We start from the raw sequence: 13,323 nt of genomic DNA, 5'->3' as shown, positions 1-13,323 counted from the left end.
ATAAAGAAATGCAAAACCTACAATGTGATCATGGCTAGGAAGCTGGTTTAAATATTTGAAAAGGCATGTGGTTTTCATTTTCCTGAAAGAAAAGTCAAAGTCTGAGTTTATAGTGTCAGGCCACATATAATGACACAACCCAACTTTAGATTCTACATTAGTGGAGCCAGGTGGTCAGGCATAAACCATAGCAAATCTGATCAGACAGTCACAGGTCAGCATTTGACCTTTGAAGTTCAAACTGGATTTAAATAAAGAAACAGCAGAATTTAGGCCTGGAGATGAAGAAAAGGAGAACAGATGGGATGGTTCACATAGAAGCATGGCTGAAGTAGGACACGAAAGGTGACTGGCAGCCTGCTCTCTGTTCTGACTCACGTGTGCTTAGGGACAAGTAGGAGTATACTGGATGAGGCAGTGTTCTCTACATACTGGTGACAACAGAAGAGCTTCATGATTCCCAGGGAGTCCTGAGAGTTCTAAAAGCCTCCTTACCTATTTTTACAAGGGTATATGACTCTGGGAAATTAACATATAGATATCTGTCAATGTATGGATCAGGTATAACAGTAGAAACTAGCCTGAGCTTCTAGATTATCTGCACTTTGACTGTGGCTTTGATCTTGCTCACTGTATCCACCATGTATTTTTAAAATTTTATTTAAATTGTATATATGTGAGGTATTCATTATTTTTTAATTTTGGTGCCAAGGATTGAACCCAGGGCTGAGTCACATCACCAGCCCTTTTTTATTATTGATTTTTTAAAATAAATGACAGCAGAATGCATTATAATTCATATTACACATATAGAGCACAATTTTTCATATCTCTGGTTGTATATAAAGTATATTCACACCAATCTGTGGCTTCATACATGTACTTTGGATAATGATGTCCACCACATTCCACCATCATTGCTAACCCCCTTCCCACTCCCTTCCCCTCCCAACCTTCTTCTCCAACTCCATCCATTTACCTGCAAATGACATGACTTTATTCTCTTTTATTGCTGGGTTATATTCCATGGTGTATATATGCCACATTTTTTTAATCCATTCATCTATTGAAGGGTATTTAGGTTGGTTCCACAGTTTAGCTATTGTGAATTGTGCTGCTGTAAACAATGATGTGGCTGTGTCCCTGTAGTAAGTTCTTTTTAAGACCTTTGGGTGTAGACCGAGGAGAGGGATAGCTGGGTGAAATGGTGTTTCCATTCCCAGTTTTCCAAGGTATCTCCATACTGCTTTCCATATTGGCTGTACCAATTTGCAGTCCCACCAGCAATGTATGAATGTACCTTTCCCCCGACATCCTCTCCAACACTTATTGTTGTTTGTCTTCATAATAGCTATCATTCTGACAGGAGTGAGATGAAATCTTAGAGTAGTTTTGATTTGCATTTCTCTAATTACTAGAGATGATGAATATGTGTATATTTTTAGTTGTTGTTGGGAACAATACCTTTATTTTATTTATTTATTTTTATGTGGTGCTGAGGATTGAACCTAGTGCCTTGAACGTGCTAGGCAAGTGCTCTACCACTGAGTCACAACTCCAGCTCCCCAGCTCTTTTTTTTATATTTTATTTAGAGACAGTGTCTTGCTGAGTTGCTTAGGATCTTACTAAATTACTGAGGGTGGATTTGAACTTGCAATCCACCTGCCTCAGTCTCTGGAGTCACTGGGATTATAGGTGGTTACCACCAAACCCAGCCAGAATGTTGTTTTCATATACTTAATTTGATATGTATATACACAGTGAAAGGATTACTGTAGTCCAACAAATGAACATGTCAACTGTCTCATGTACATACCTTTCTTTTTACAGATATTCTTTTCTGTTTATACTAGGGTTGGTTAGGGGAGAGAATATACTGGAAAGGAAAACAGAGGCTTTGATGAGAATAATGAGTGAGATATAGTGTTTATCTTGTGCTGTCCTAAATGCTTTGCACATAATTATCTCATTTAATCCTCCCAGAATCCCTGTGAGGTAGGTATTATTATTATCCTTATTTTCCAGATGCTACTCTGAGGCACAGTGAGACTGAAGAGTAAGTGGTTGAATCCAGGATTCAAAACTAATCAGTTGATCTCCAGTTTCCCTGGTACCAATACTGAGCATCTACTAGTACCTTAATAAATATTTTCCCAGAGTGAATAAATAAATGTCAAATACTAAAATTGGTTGCAATTTTATGTGTATGCCCTGATTCTCTGAGACTGAAATTATATTGGCTATAAAGAAGTGTTTTCTACAGTTCTTCACTATTTCCCCCTGTAGTCATTGCTAACAGGTGACTGGTGCTAATGGTAGAAATAAGATTTAGAGTCAATGCTTAATAGACAGTTTACACTTACCATGTTTACAAAAATACTCTTTTATTTCCTAAACTTGCCCTACCTTCAGCCTTTCTGATCTCAATCCTACTAACTTTTTCTTCAAAACATCTGCAAAAACTGACCACATCTCACTATTGCCATTGCTACTACCTTGGTCCAATCACTGCCAATGACTTTATAGATTATGACAAAAACTGTCTTCTTCCATTTTGGACTTTTCTTTAGCAGCCAGAGATATCCCATTAATCATCTAAGTCAGATCATGTCATTCCCCTGCTCCACTTCAATGGCTCCCAAAGACCTTACCTACAATGGCCCACAATGGCCCACAAAGCTCTACAAGATCTCCCTCCCCACCGCCATCTTAGCTCCCTGACCACATTCTCTGAATTTCTGTTCCTCCCATACTCATTGCACCCCAGTCACACTAGTCTCTGTGCTATTCCTATAACTCATGAGGAATGTTCCCCACATGAAGAATGTTCCTCTATCTGCCATATTTCCCCCATACCTATATAGCTCATTCCCTACCCTCTTCAATCTATGCTTGTTATGTCACCTTAGTGAGACACATCCTGACCACCCTGTTTAAAATAACTTCCTAGGGCTGGGGATGTGGCTCAAGCGGTAGCGCGCTCGCCTGGCATGCGTGCGGCCCGATCCTCAGCACCACATACAAACATTGTGTCTGCCGAAAACTAAAAAATAAATATTAAAAATTCTCTCTCTCTCTCTCTCAAAAAAAAAATAAAACAACTTCCTCTCCTCATAGTCCTGATTTCTTTATCCTGCTTTACTGAATTTTTCTGAAAAAATTACTTTCTCTTCTCATAGTCCTCATCTCTTTATCCCACTTCACTGAATTTTTCTATTGAAGGGCATCTAGGTTGGTTCCACAGTGTAGCTATTGTGAATTGTGCTGCTATAAACATTGATGTGGCTGTGTCCCTGTAGTAAGCTGTTTAGAGCATACAATTTACTGATGTGCTATGTTAAATGTATCCCTCTGCTTTAGTCAGCTTTTTCATTAATGCGAGCAAAAGACCTGCCAATAACAATGTAAAAGAGGAAAAGTTTATTTGGGCTCATGGTTTCAGAAGTTCAGTCCATGGCCTGCCAACTCCATAGGTCTGGGCTTCAAGGGGAGGTAAAACATCATGGTGAAAGGATGTGGCAAAGAAAAGCAGCTCAGGACTATAGCAAAAGGAAGCAGAGAGAGCTCCAGTCTCCAAGGTCAAAATATAAACCCCAAAGGCACACACCCCAGTGACCTACCTCCTCCAGCACACCTACCTACAGTTACTAAGCAGTAAATCCATATCAGTGGATTAATCCACTGATTAGGTTACAGCTCTTGTAACCTAATCATTTCACCTCCCAACATTCTTATATTTTCTCACATATGAGCTTTTGTGGGACACCTCATATCTAAACCATAACACTCTCCCTCCACTGGACTGTTAACTCTACCAGGGCAGGTCTTTTTGTTTTTCATACACTTATATATCCCAAGAAGCAAGAAGAGTATTTGGCACAGAGTTAGCACTCAATTAATATATGCTTGGTAATTAGATGGAAGATTCCTATGTGAGCTATTGATAAATACATCTCAGGTTTAAGACAATTTATGTGGTTGTACTTAAAGTGATATTTCAAGCTAATTCAGGCCAATGATAAGCTTTTCCAGTAGGTAAATACCACCACTACTCCCTTATTACCACTCCTGGAATTTGTTTAAAATGAGTATAGGTATATTCAGAGTGTACTCGTATATTCTATTTACATCCAACAAACCTTATGGTATGCACAAAGCAAACCCACCATCCAGAATAAAATGTAAACCAGCAAACAAAAATGTCTAAATAAAATGGCACTTTCAAAAACCTGACCTACATATGAGCATATGAAAATAGACTGTTCCAAATGTTAACGGTAAAACTGATTAACTTATGAATTAAAATCCATTTATACATATATTTAGGCTAAACTCATAAAATAGTTTTTAACTTGAAATTTTTGCATTTTTTTCTTTGTTGTTAAAAAATAATTCACAGTCAAGTGTCATGATGTGTTCCATAAAACTTTTCCATTTGCAGAAAATTAAAAATGCAATTAACTGTTGCAAAATAGTATATGTGCATTATAAAAATATTAGAAAATAAAAGTAAGCAAAAACTTAAAACTAAGCCTTCACATTGCTACCCCCAAAGATTCCCTATGTCAATTTTATAATGAATATATATGCTACTTAACTTTCTTTGGAATGTATAGATACAATAGGTAAGTTTATATAGTTTTGCCCAAATAAGATCATACTGTTTAACACCTACTTTTCTTCCCTTTTTTTGGGTACTGGGGATTGAACACAGGGGTGCTTTCCCACTGAGCTACATCCCCAGTCCTTTTTACTTTTTTATTTTGAAACAGGGCCTTGCTAAGTTGCCCAGGCTGTCCTCAAACTTGTGCTCCTCCTGCCTCAGCCTTCCAAGTTAACACCTGCTTTTCTTAAGTCAGTGATCTATACTTTTCAATATTTCATCTCATATAACACTCAAACCACACTGAAATTTCTCCCCAATTGAACAACAAAAAAAATTTTACAGCTGGTTTGTCAAAAATGGCACCTAAGGGCTATGGCTATAGCTCAGTGGTAAAGTGTCTGCCCCGCATGTGGAAGGCACTGGGTTCAATCCTCAGCACCATATAAAAATAAATAAATAAAGATATTGTGTCCATCTACAACTAAAAAAACATATTTAAAAAATGGCCCCTAATTCAGGACAACACATTGAAAAAATATTTTTAAATTAATAATATTTATTTATTTATTTATTTGGTGCTGGGGATCAAACCCAGGGCCTTATGCATGCTAGGCAGGCATTTTAACCCTAAGTTATATTCCCAAGCTCTGCATTATTTTATCTTAAAAATTCTAAAACACTCATTTGAAAATATTTTAATTGCTGCATTTATATGAATGTAATTTAAACCTCATTCAAAATAAATTAATCAGTGATTAAGTGAATAAAATTATAGGATAATTATTAAAAATTAAGAGAACTCAACTATAAAAACAAAAAAACTTATTTAATTACAAGAAAAAGCTGTAGATCATTATATTTGTTCAAAAATATATATAGTACCATAGAAAAATTCACTTTCCCTAAGTTTTGATCAGTATGGTCATTACTCATCAGAAACCGATTGTTTAAACTTTTATTTGTCACTTTTGCCATATGATAGTGTTCTGTGGCATTTTATTAAACATTTTCAGTCAGAACTTGATTCTGTAAATCTTAGTGATTATCAAGGGTCATGTGATAATATAAGCAATACCCTAGAATTAATGGAAAGTATAAATTATTTGTATTCAACAACTGTTTTTCTTAAATGAACTTTGAATTTAAATTTTATTGTTGTTAAGAACAATGAGAGAGACCAAGACTGTGGCTCACTGGTAGAGCGCTTGCCTAGCATCTGTGAGGCACTGGATTTGATCCTTGGCACCACATAAAAATAAACAAATAAAAAAATAAGGTATTGTGTCCATCTACAACTAAAATAATATTTTAAAAAAGAACAATGGGAGACTTACTATCGCGATTTTCTGAACAAATTTTCTTTCTAAATATAAAATACAAGTACACAATATTTATAAAATTAATGAATTCATTCATTTGTGAAGACCCTACTCTGTCCTTATATGTTTGAGATTTGGCTATTATGTAAAAAAAATCCCATTACTCTCAGGTGTCACTTTGCATAATGTTTGTTGTTGTTGTTGTTGTTTTTAAGTCTGGAAATAAGGTATTGAAATCTTTGTTAACACTAGAGGGTTACCCCCAAAGATAAAACTAGCGTATGGTCAGATTAATGTGTTATTTATTGAAAAAGAGTATGGCAGTATCTTATAAACTAAAAATGGAACTGCCATACAACCCAGGAATTGCACTCTTGGAAATTTATACTACAAAATTGAAAACTTACATTCATGCAACACACCTATACTGGAAGGCTCACAGCTCTATTTAAAGTAGCCCGAAAGTGGGAACAATTTAAATGTCCTCCAGGAGGTGATTGGATAAATAGACTTTGGTATATCAATATCATGGAAAACTACTCAGCAATAAAAAGGAAGGGACAATTGATAAACAAAATGATCTAAATGAGTCTCCAAAGATTTCAGCTGAGTGAAAAAAAAGTCATTCCTAAGAGGTATGATTTATTTTATACAATATTCTTGAAATGAATAATTCATAGTAATGGAAAACAGATTAGTAGTTAACAGTTTAGGGACAGGGTAGATGTTGCAGAAGATAGTAATAGTGGTCAACACAAGGAAGCCACATGAATCTGCTTTGTATCTTGTCTTTGCTAACAGATGCAAGAATCTATACTTGGGATACAATTTTGTAGAAATAAATAAATATACACACATAAATCAATACAAGTGAAATTGGGGAAATTTGAATGACATCAGTGGATTGTAATAGGTGAATTATGATTATGATACTGTACTGTAGTTCTGAAAATGGTTATCATTGGGGGAAACTGAGTAAAGGGTACATGGACTCTCTCTGTATTACTTCTTACAATTACATGCAAATCCACAATTATTTTTAAATATTCACAATCAAACATTCACAGAAAAAATTTTTACAACTGAAAAACATCAGCATTACTTTTTGCTTCATGTGTTTACTTTTTGAACAATCTTTTTGGAGAGACCCTAGAAGGCACAGTTGCATTCTGTATAAACAACTATTTCCAACTTCAAGGGATATATGAAAAGAGGAAGAATTTTTATTAAAATGATAATAATAGACCAGTCTTTCTTTTACTTTCTAAAAAATCTTTAGGGATATTTGGAAAATAAGATTATATAGCTATATGTTTTATGAAGTACAATTATTCAACTTAGTTTTTTTATATGATTATTGCTTGGATAGTCAGAGCTGGACCCACTTAAGGTGTATGGACCAGGGTAGAGGTAATTGATCCCAATTAATGTTGAATGAGGGAGAAATAAAATCAGAACCTTCCTTGGATGCCTCTTCAAGGATGAGGGAATGTAAAAAGAACATTCTGAAAAAAGTAAAGTTCAGGTAGAGATATCAGAAGGCTATGGAGCAAAGCCCCCATCCTCTGGGTGCTTTTGTGAGGAAAGGAGAATGTGAAAATGAATTCTGAAAGAAAAAAAAAAAACAATCAGGGAAAGCTGTGATAAGGTGATTGGTTAAAGAACTTACGTAATATATCCCTGTGTACTTCTGCAAGGATGGAGGAATGAACATAGAATTTTCTGGAAGTATGGATCAGGAAAATTGACAAAATGGGATTGGTTAAAAAACAAAACAAAACCACCTTTCCTTGGCAAGATTGCCTTGGACGGTCTTACTTTCACCAATGGGATAAATAAGAAGTGCCCAGAACTCATGAGTATTTATGTGTGGGTGGGGTGATAAAGACAGAAATTTCTATCAATGGTAAATACTTGGGAACCAGTCCTAACCTAACTGACTGGGACTCTCTTCTCCAAGGGTGACACCTAGAGTGTGAGAGCATAAGGAGATATCTTTATGGAAGATGTAAAGGCTAGAAAGTAGGTGTCAAAGGTTGACTTATTGGATTACAGTGAACTAAGTTCCCTCTCCCCAGGGTTTTTTTGAGGGTCTGTTATGGTTTGGATATCAGGTGTCCCCCAAAACTCCTGTATTAATGCAGAAATATAAGTGATTGGATTATGAGAGCTGTAACCTAAAGCAGTCTATCCTAGTCTGAATGACTAGGTGGTAATTGTAGACAGGTGGGGCAGGGCTGGAGGAGGTACACCACTGGGGGCATGCCCTGAAAGGGTGGTTTTTTTTTTCCTTCCTGAGGCCCCTTCCCCTTCTCTTTTTGCTTCCTCACCCCACCATGAGCTAAGCTTTCTTCCACTGGGCCCTTCCCCCATCATGTGCTGCCTCATCTTGGTCTCAGAGCAATGGAGTCAGCTGTCTATGGACTGAAACCTCTCATATCATCCAGCCCAAATTAATTTACTCTCCTCTAAGATGTTCCTGTTGAGTGTTTTGGTCACAGTGATGAAAAATCTAAGTAAAACAGGGTCCATACTGGTGAAAAGGCTATAAAGACAGAATATTCTGGAAGAAATAAAGAGCAGTGGTTGGACTCAGAACATGATTGGATAAGGAAGAATGGAATAAGCTTCCTACTCAGTATATTACAAACACTAACAGAAGAGAAATTAGTTCAGTACTACTTCAACAAATCATGTTCCAAATGTCTCCCATTTACTTTTATCAGAATGATCTATTCTTATCCTCTAACCTCAAAGACACCTGTTGGGACAGGCCCAAAATGACTGTAGTGAGGCTCTCTCACAGAGACTTCCCAAGGGCTATGTAATGTTTTTAATGTGTAGCCAGACTGGGAACTGCCTATATATTATGGTTAGTCAAGGCCAGAAACACTGTGATTCAGCACATATACTCATAAACATTAACTTGTGAGCATGTGCCTCACCCCCTTATGTAACCTGTTGGCATTGTGCCTTCCTTGTTTGGCTTGCATATAAAATGGTCCTATGGAAATGAGCAAGAGGGGACTAAAATGGAACTGGCTGGGGGCTGGTAATGACTGTGGATACCACTGAATAAAGCATGTCTTCTATCCTAACTGCATCTTGCATCTTCTTCCATCTGCCAAAACCCAAATCTGTTTCCTGGGTCAGAGCCCCTGCACAGCAACACCCCTAAAGAAAATGGGGCTTTTTCTTTTTTATATATATATTTATTTTTCAGTTGTAGTTTTCAATACCTTTATTTTATTTATTTTTATGTGGTGCTGAGAATTGAACCTAGGGCCTTGCATGTGCTAGGCGAGTGCTCTACCGCTGAGTCACAACCCCAGGCCCTAAAAATGGGGCTTTTCCTATTCATTCTCATCTAGTGATGCTGTGAGCCTAATCCTTGACCTTTTATTCTCCTCACCCCCAAAATTCTAGCCATACCTCACTCCAACCCCACATATACCTCACAACCTTAGGGGAGGAACATAATTCAGTTTACCTTTAATCAACTACATTCTGAATTCATCTCCTAGCCTTTATTTCTTCCACAGAGTTTTTTTTCTCCTAATCTCACAATGTCAAACAAACTTAGCCTAGTGTAGTTCTCCTTCACCCAATTTTGTTTACATCTGCTCCCAGGTCTTTACTTTGTCTAGAGTTTCTGACCTCATTTCCCTTGCCCCCATCCTCAGAGACCCCCAGTGAAGTCAGATCATTTCTTCTAGAAGGTTTTGTATTCATATACTCACTTTATTAGAAATACCCAAAGGAGCAAGCTTAGCTCAGATCCCTTTCAACAGATCAAGTTATGATCTGCTCCCAGACATTTACTTTTCCCAGCAATATCTGTGTGCTTCCTAGCACACATAGAGAAACCTATAAAGTGGAATATTTATGACTTCTTTAGCCATTCATATTCTGAGTCAAACCAATAACCTTTACTACTTCCAGAGAATTTTGTCTTTATCTATACACATGCTTTCACAGAGAAGGGAATTTAGTTGATGTCTCCTTCAACTATTCACATTTCTGACCTTTATATTTTCAGGAAAATTCTGTTTTAATACTCTATCAGAAACATCCAGAGTAGGGAGGTTAGTATAGGACTCCTTCAACTAATCTTGTTTGAGTATGCTCCCAGACTTTTACTTTCTGGAAAGATTTACTTCCCTTCCACAAACTCACCCTTATAGAAATCACCAGGGAAATGATTTTCATTTCTCCTTCAACTAATTGATTATATTTCTTTTAAAGAGAGAGAGGAGAGAGAGAGAGAGAGAGAGAGAGAGAGAGAGAGAGAGAGAGAGAGAATTTTTTAATAGTTATTTATTTTTTTTTAGTTTTCGGTGGACACAACATCTTTGTTTGTATGTGGTACTGAGGATCGAACCCCGGCCGCACGCATGCCAGACGAGCGCACTTCCGCTTGAGCCACATCCTCACTCCAAATTGATTATCTTTTGACCATACCTCCTGCCCTCTGACCTCTGAATTCTTCTGATAATACCTCATACTTCTTGCCCTCTAAATTCTTCCAGAAAATCTGTTCTCCTGGCCTTGCCGCATCAGCAATTCCCAGAAGAAAGACCAATCATGTTCTGATCCCCTCTCATTTTTTATACTATTCCTAGATGTCCTTTCCTTATTCTTCCCATCTTGCAAGTTTCTGTGAGGATAGATAGATGAGAAGCCAACAAATTTGTGATGTGGTCTGAACATGATTGATTGAAGGAAATATGAACTAAGCTTCCTCCTTTGGATGTGTCTACCAGAGTGAGCATATATGAACAGTCCTTTAAGGAATGAGAAAAGGTCAAGCAGCAGGGTCAGAATGTGATTTGTTGAAGTGCTACTGAGCTAAGTTCCTTCCCCTGATATTTCTCAAAGAGTAAGTGTGGGGTGGGGGTAAGGAAAGACTTTGTGGAAGAAGTAAGGACCAAAGGTTAAGATTCAGAACATGATTTGATCAGAAGGAACCTAATAAAACCTCTCCAACACAGGTATGGGTGAAGGTGCAGAGATGAGGACAGAACATTCTGGGAAAGTAAGATCTGAGAGACCATCCAATTATGCTTGCTAGAATGATCCGAATCAATGCTTCTCAAAAGAAGACATTTAAGTGACTAACAAACATAATTAAACAAGTCAGTGGACTGGCCCAGAATGCAGTTTGATGAAGAAGAACTGAATAATCCCACATTCCTGGGTGTTTCTGTGAGGGTATGTTTAAGGACAAACTATTCTGAGGGAAAGTAAAGGCCTTGAATTAGATCTGAACATGTTGGGTTGAAGGGAAACTGATTTAAGCTCCCTTTCTTGAATGTTTCTGATATAGTATCAGTATGAGCATAGAACTTCCTAGAAGAAGGAAATTCGCAACAAAATTGATTGAAGAACAGAATTAAGTTCTCTCCTCTGGGGTTTCTGTTAGGGTTTTTTATGTACCTGTAGAGTCAGGGGTGTAAGGACAGAACTTTGCTGAAGAAGTAAAGTCATGGGTAGGCTCAATACATGACTGGATAGGGAAGAATTTATTCTATTCCTTTGGAGATTTCTGTGAGGATTGAAGAAACAAGTATTTCTGGAAAACAGCTATGTAATGGAAGACAGAATAAATCAGAGGCTATTACTTCACAGGGACAGAATTATTATCAATATGTGATAAGAAGCTTATAAATAGTAAATAGTAAGTTGCCAATACATCAGAGGACTAATTCCTTTTATTATGTAGACTTTTGTTGTCTATTATTTCAAAGTTAGCATTTGCTGTCTACTTCTGATTTTAAGTCACATTGTGGTACCAGTTTTAATGTATTTTCCTTGCTCTCCTTCTACTTTTCTTTTCTGCCTTTATAGTTTTAAAACATGGATAATGTGCATTAAAACTCCAGGATAAAGTATGCAGGATTTAGACACTTTTTAGATTGACATTCAAGGGACTTATGAAGTCCATGTCCAAAGAAGGTATTCTTGCAGAGATGGAATTAGGGAAAAGGTGGTGAAGGGTAAAATGAGATGCTACTAGAATTAGGGGAAGGCTCAGTTTAGATTTACACAAAGAAATGGTCAAAAAAAAAAAAACAGTGGAAAGTATAGGTTCTAGATGAATACCAAAATTAATTCCACTGTTTTTAAAATAAAATTTTGTAGTTGTAGATGGACAGCATGCCTGTATTTTATTTATTTTTATGTGGTTCTGAGGATTGAACCCAGTGCCTCACACATGCTAGGCAAATGCTCTGCCATGGAGCTACAGCCCCAGCCCAATTCCACTGGATTTTGATCCAGAGTGAGATGGTTAATGAGTCTGATTCATACAAGTAAATATATATGAAGGATGATAATGAAAAGTGTCACCATTAAACTAATTCCTATAATATTAGATCCTAGAAGAATTAGACAGTGGCCTCAACCATATAAAGACAGACTTAATTGAAAGAAGAGAGGGAAAATTAAAACCATCAAAAATGAATTCTAATGATATTGGATTCTGGATGAGTTAGTCTTGTGGTATAATCCAAATAAGTGCACACCTTTCTGAATGAAGAGAGGAAATAATTAATTCACCCCCAAATCACACCCCAAAACATTTGTTTCACTAGTTTTTTGTTGTTGTTGTCTGATCTAGATAAGTAAAGGATTACCTGAATCAGAAGGAGGACAAATGCCACAATCAAAATTAATTCCAATGATATTGGATTCTGAACAAATTAGTCAGGAGTAAATGCTTATTGGAGGGAGGAGGGGAAACTGCCATTACCAAATTAATTACAGAGATATTAGATTCCAGATGAATTTAGTCATGTGATCTGATCCATATAAGTACATGCATCTCTGAAGGAGAAGGGGGGAATTCATCCCCAATATTAAATCCAAAGATATATTTTTTATAGACCAGGTATTCGTGTTGTCTGACCTACGTAAGTTAAATGTTATCTTTGAAGTACAGGAAACAAAACCCCATGTTTGTAGAAAAGACTATATAGACTTGATTGGCATTGGTTTTTGTTTCAAAGTGTAATTTTGGTGAAGAAAAATGTGTAGGAGTGTGAGAGAGTCTCCCAGTGTGAGGAAAATACCAGGGTAGGATAGAAGCAAGCTATGATAGTCATAAGTGGTACAAGTCTTGTCTCAGAGTAGGCAGGAAACTCCAGACAAACCAGTTATTCTGGGTTAAAATGGAAAATAAAGTGGGAAACTAAATTGGGCAGGAAACTCTACATATGGTGATTAGCAGACAAGAAATATGTCAGTAGATAGGAAGGTTCAACTACACTAGAAATTAAATTCACTATCTTAGTGGAAAGTAAAGTCGATAACTCTACAGTCGGAGAATTCAGATCATAGACAAGCAACTAAAAATTTCACTGTAGAAAATGAATGAGGGGCAGCTAGGAGAGGACAGG

Source organism: Callospermophilus lateralis, chromosome X (assembly GCF_048772815.1).
Source record: "Callospermophilus lateralis isolate mCalLat2 chromosome X, mCalLat2.hap1, whole genome shotgun sequence".
Lineage (NCBI taxonomy): Eukaryota > Metazoa > Chordata > Mammalia > Rodentia > Sciuridae > Callospermophilus > Callospermophilus lateralis.
This window is presented reverse-complemented; position numbering follows the sequence as displayed.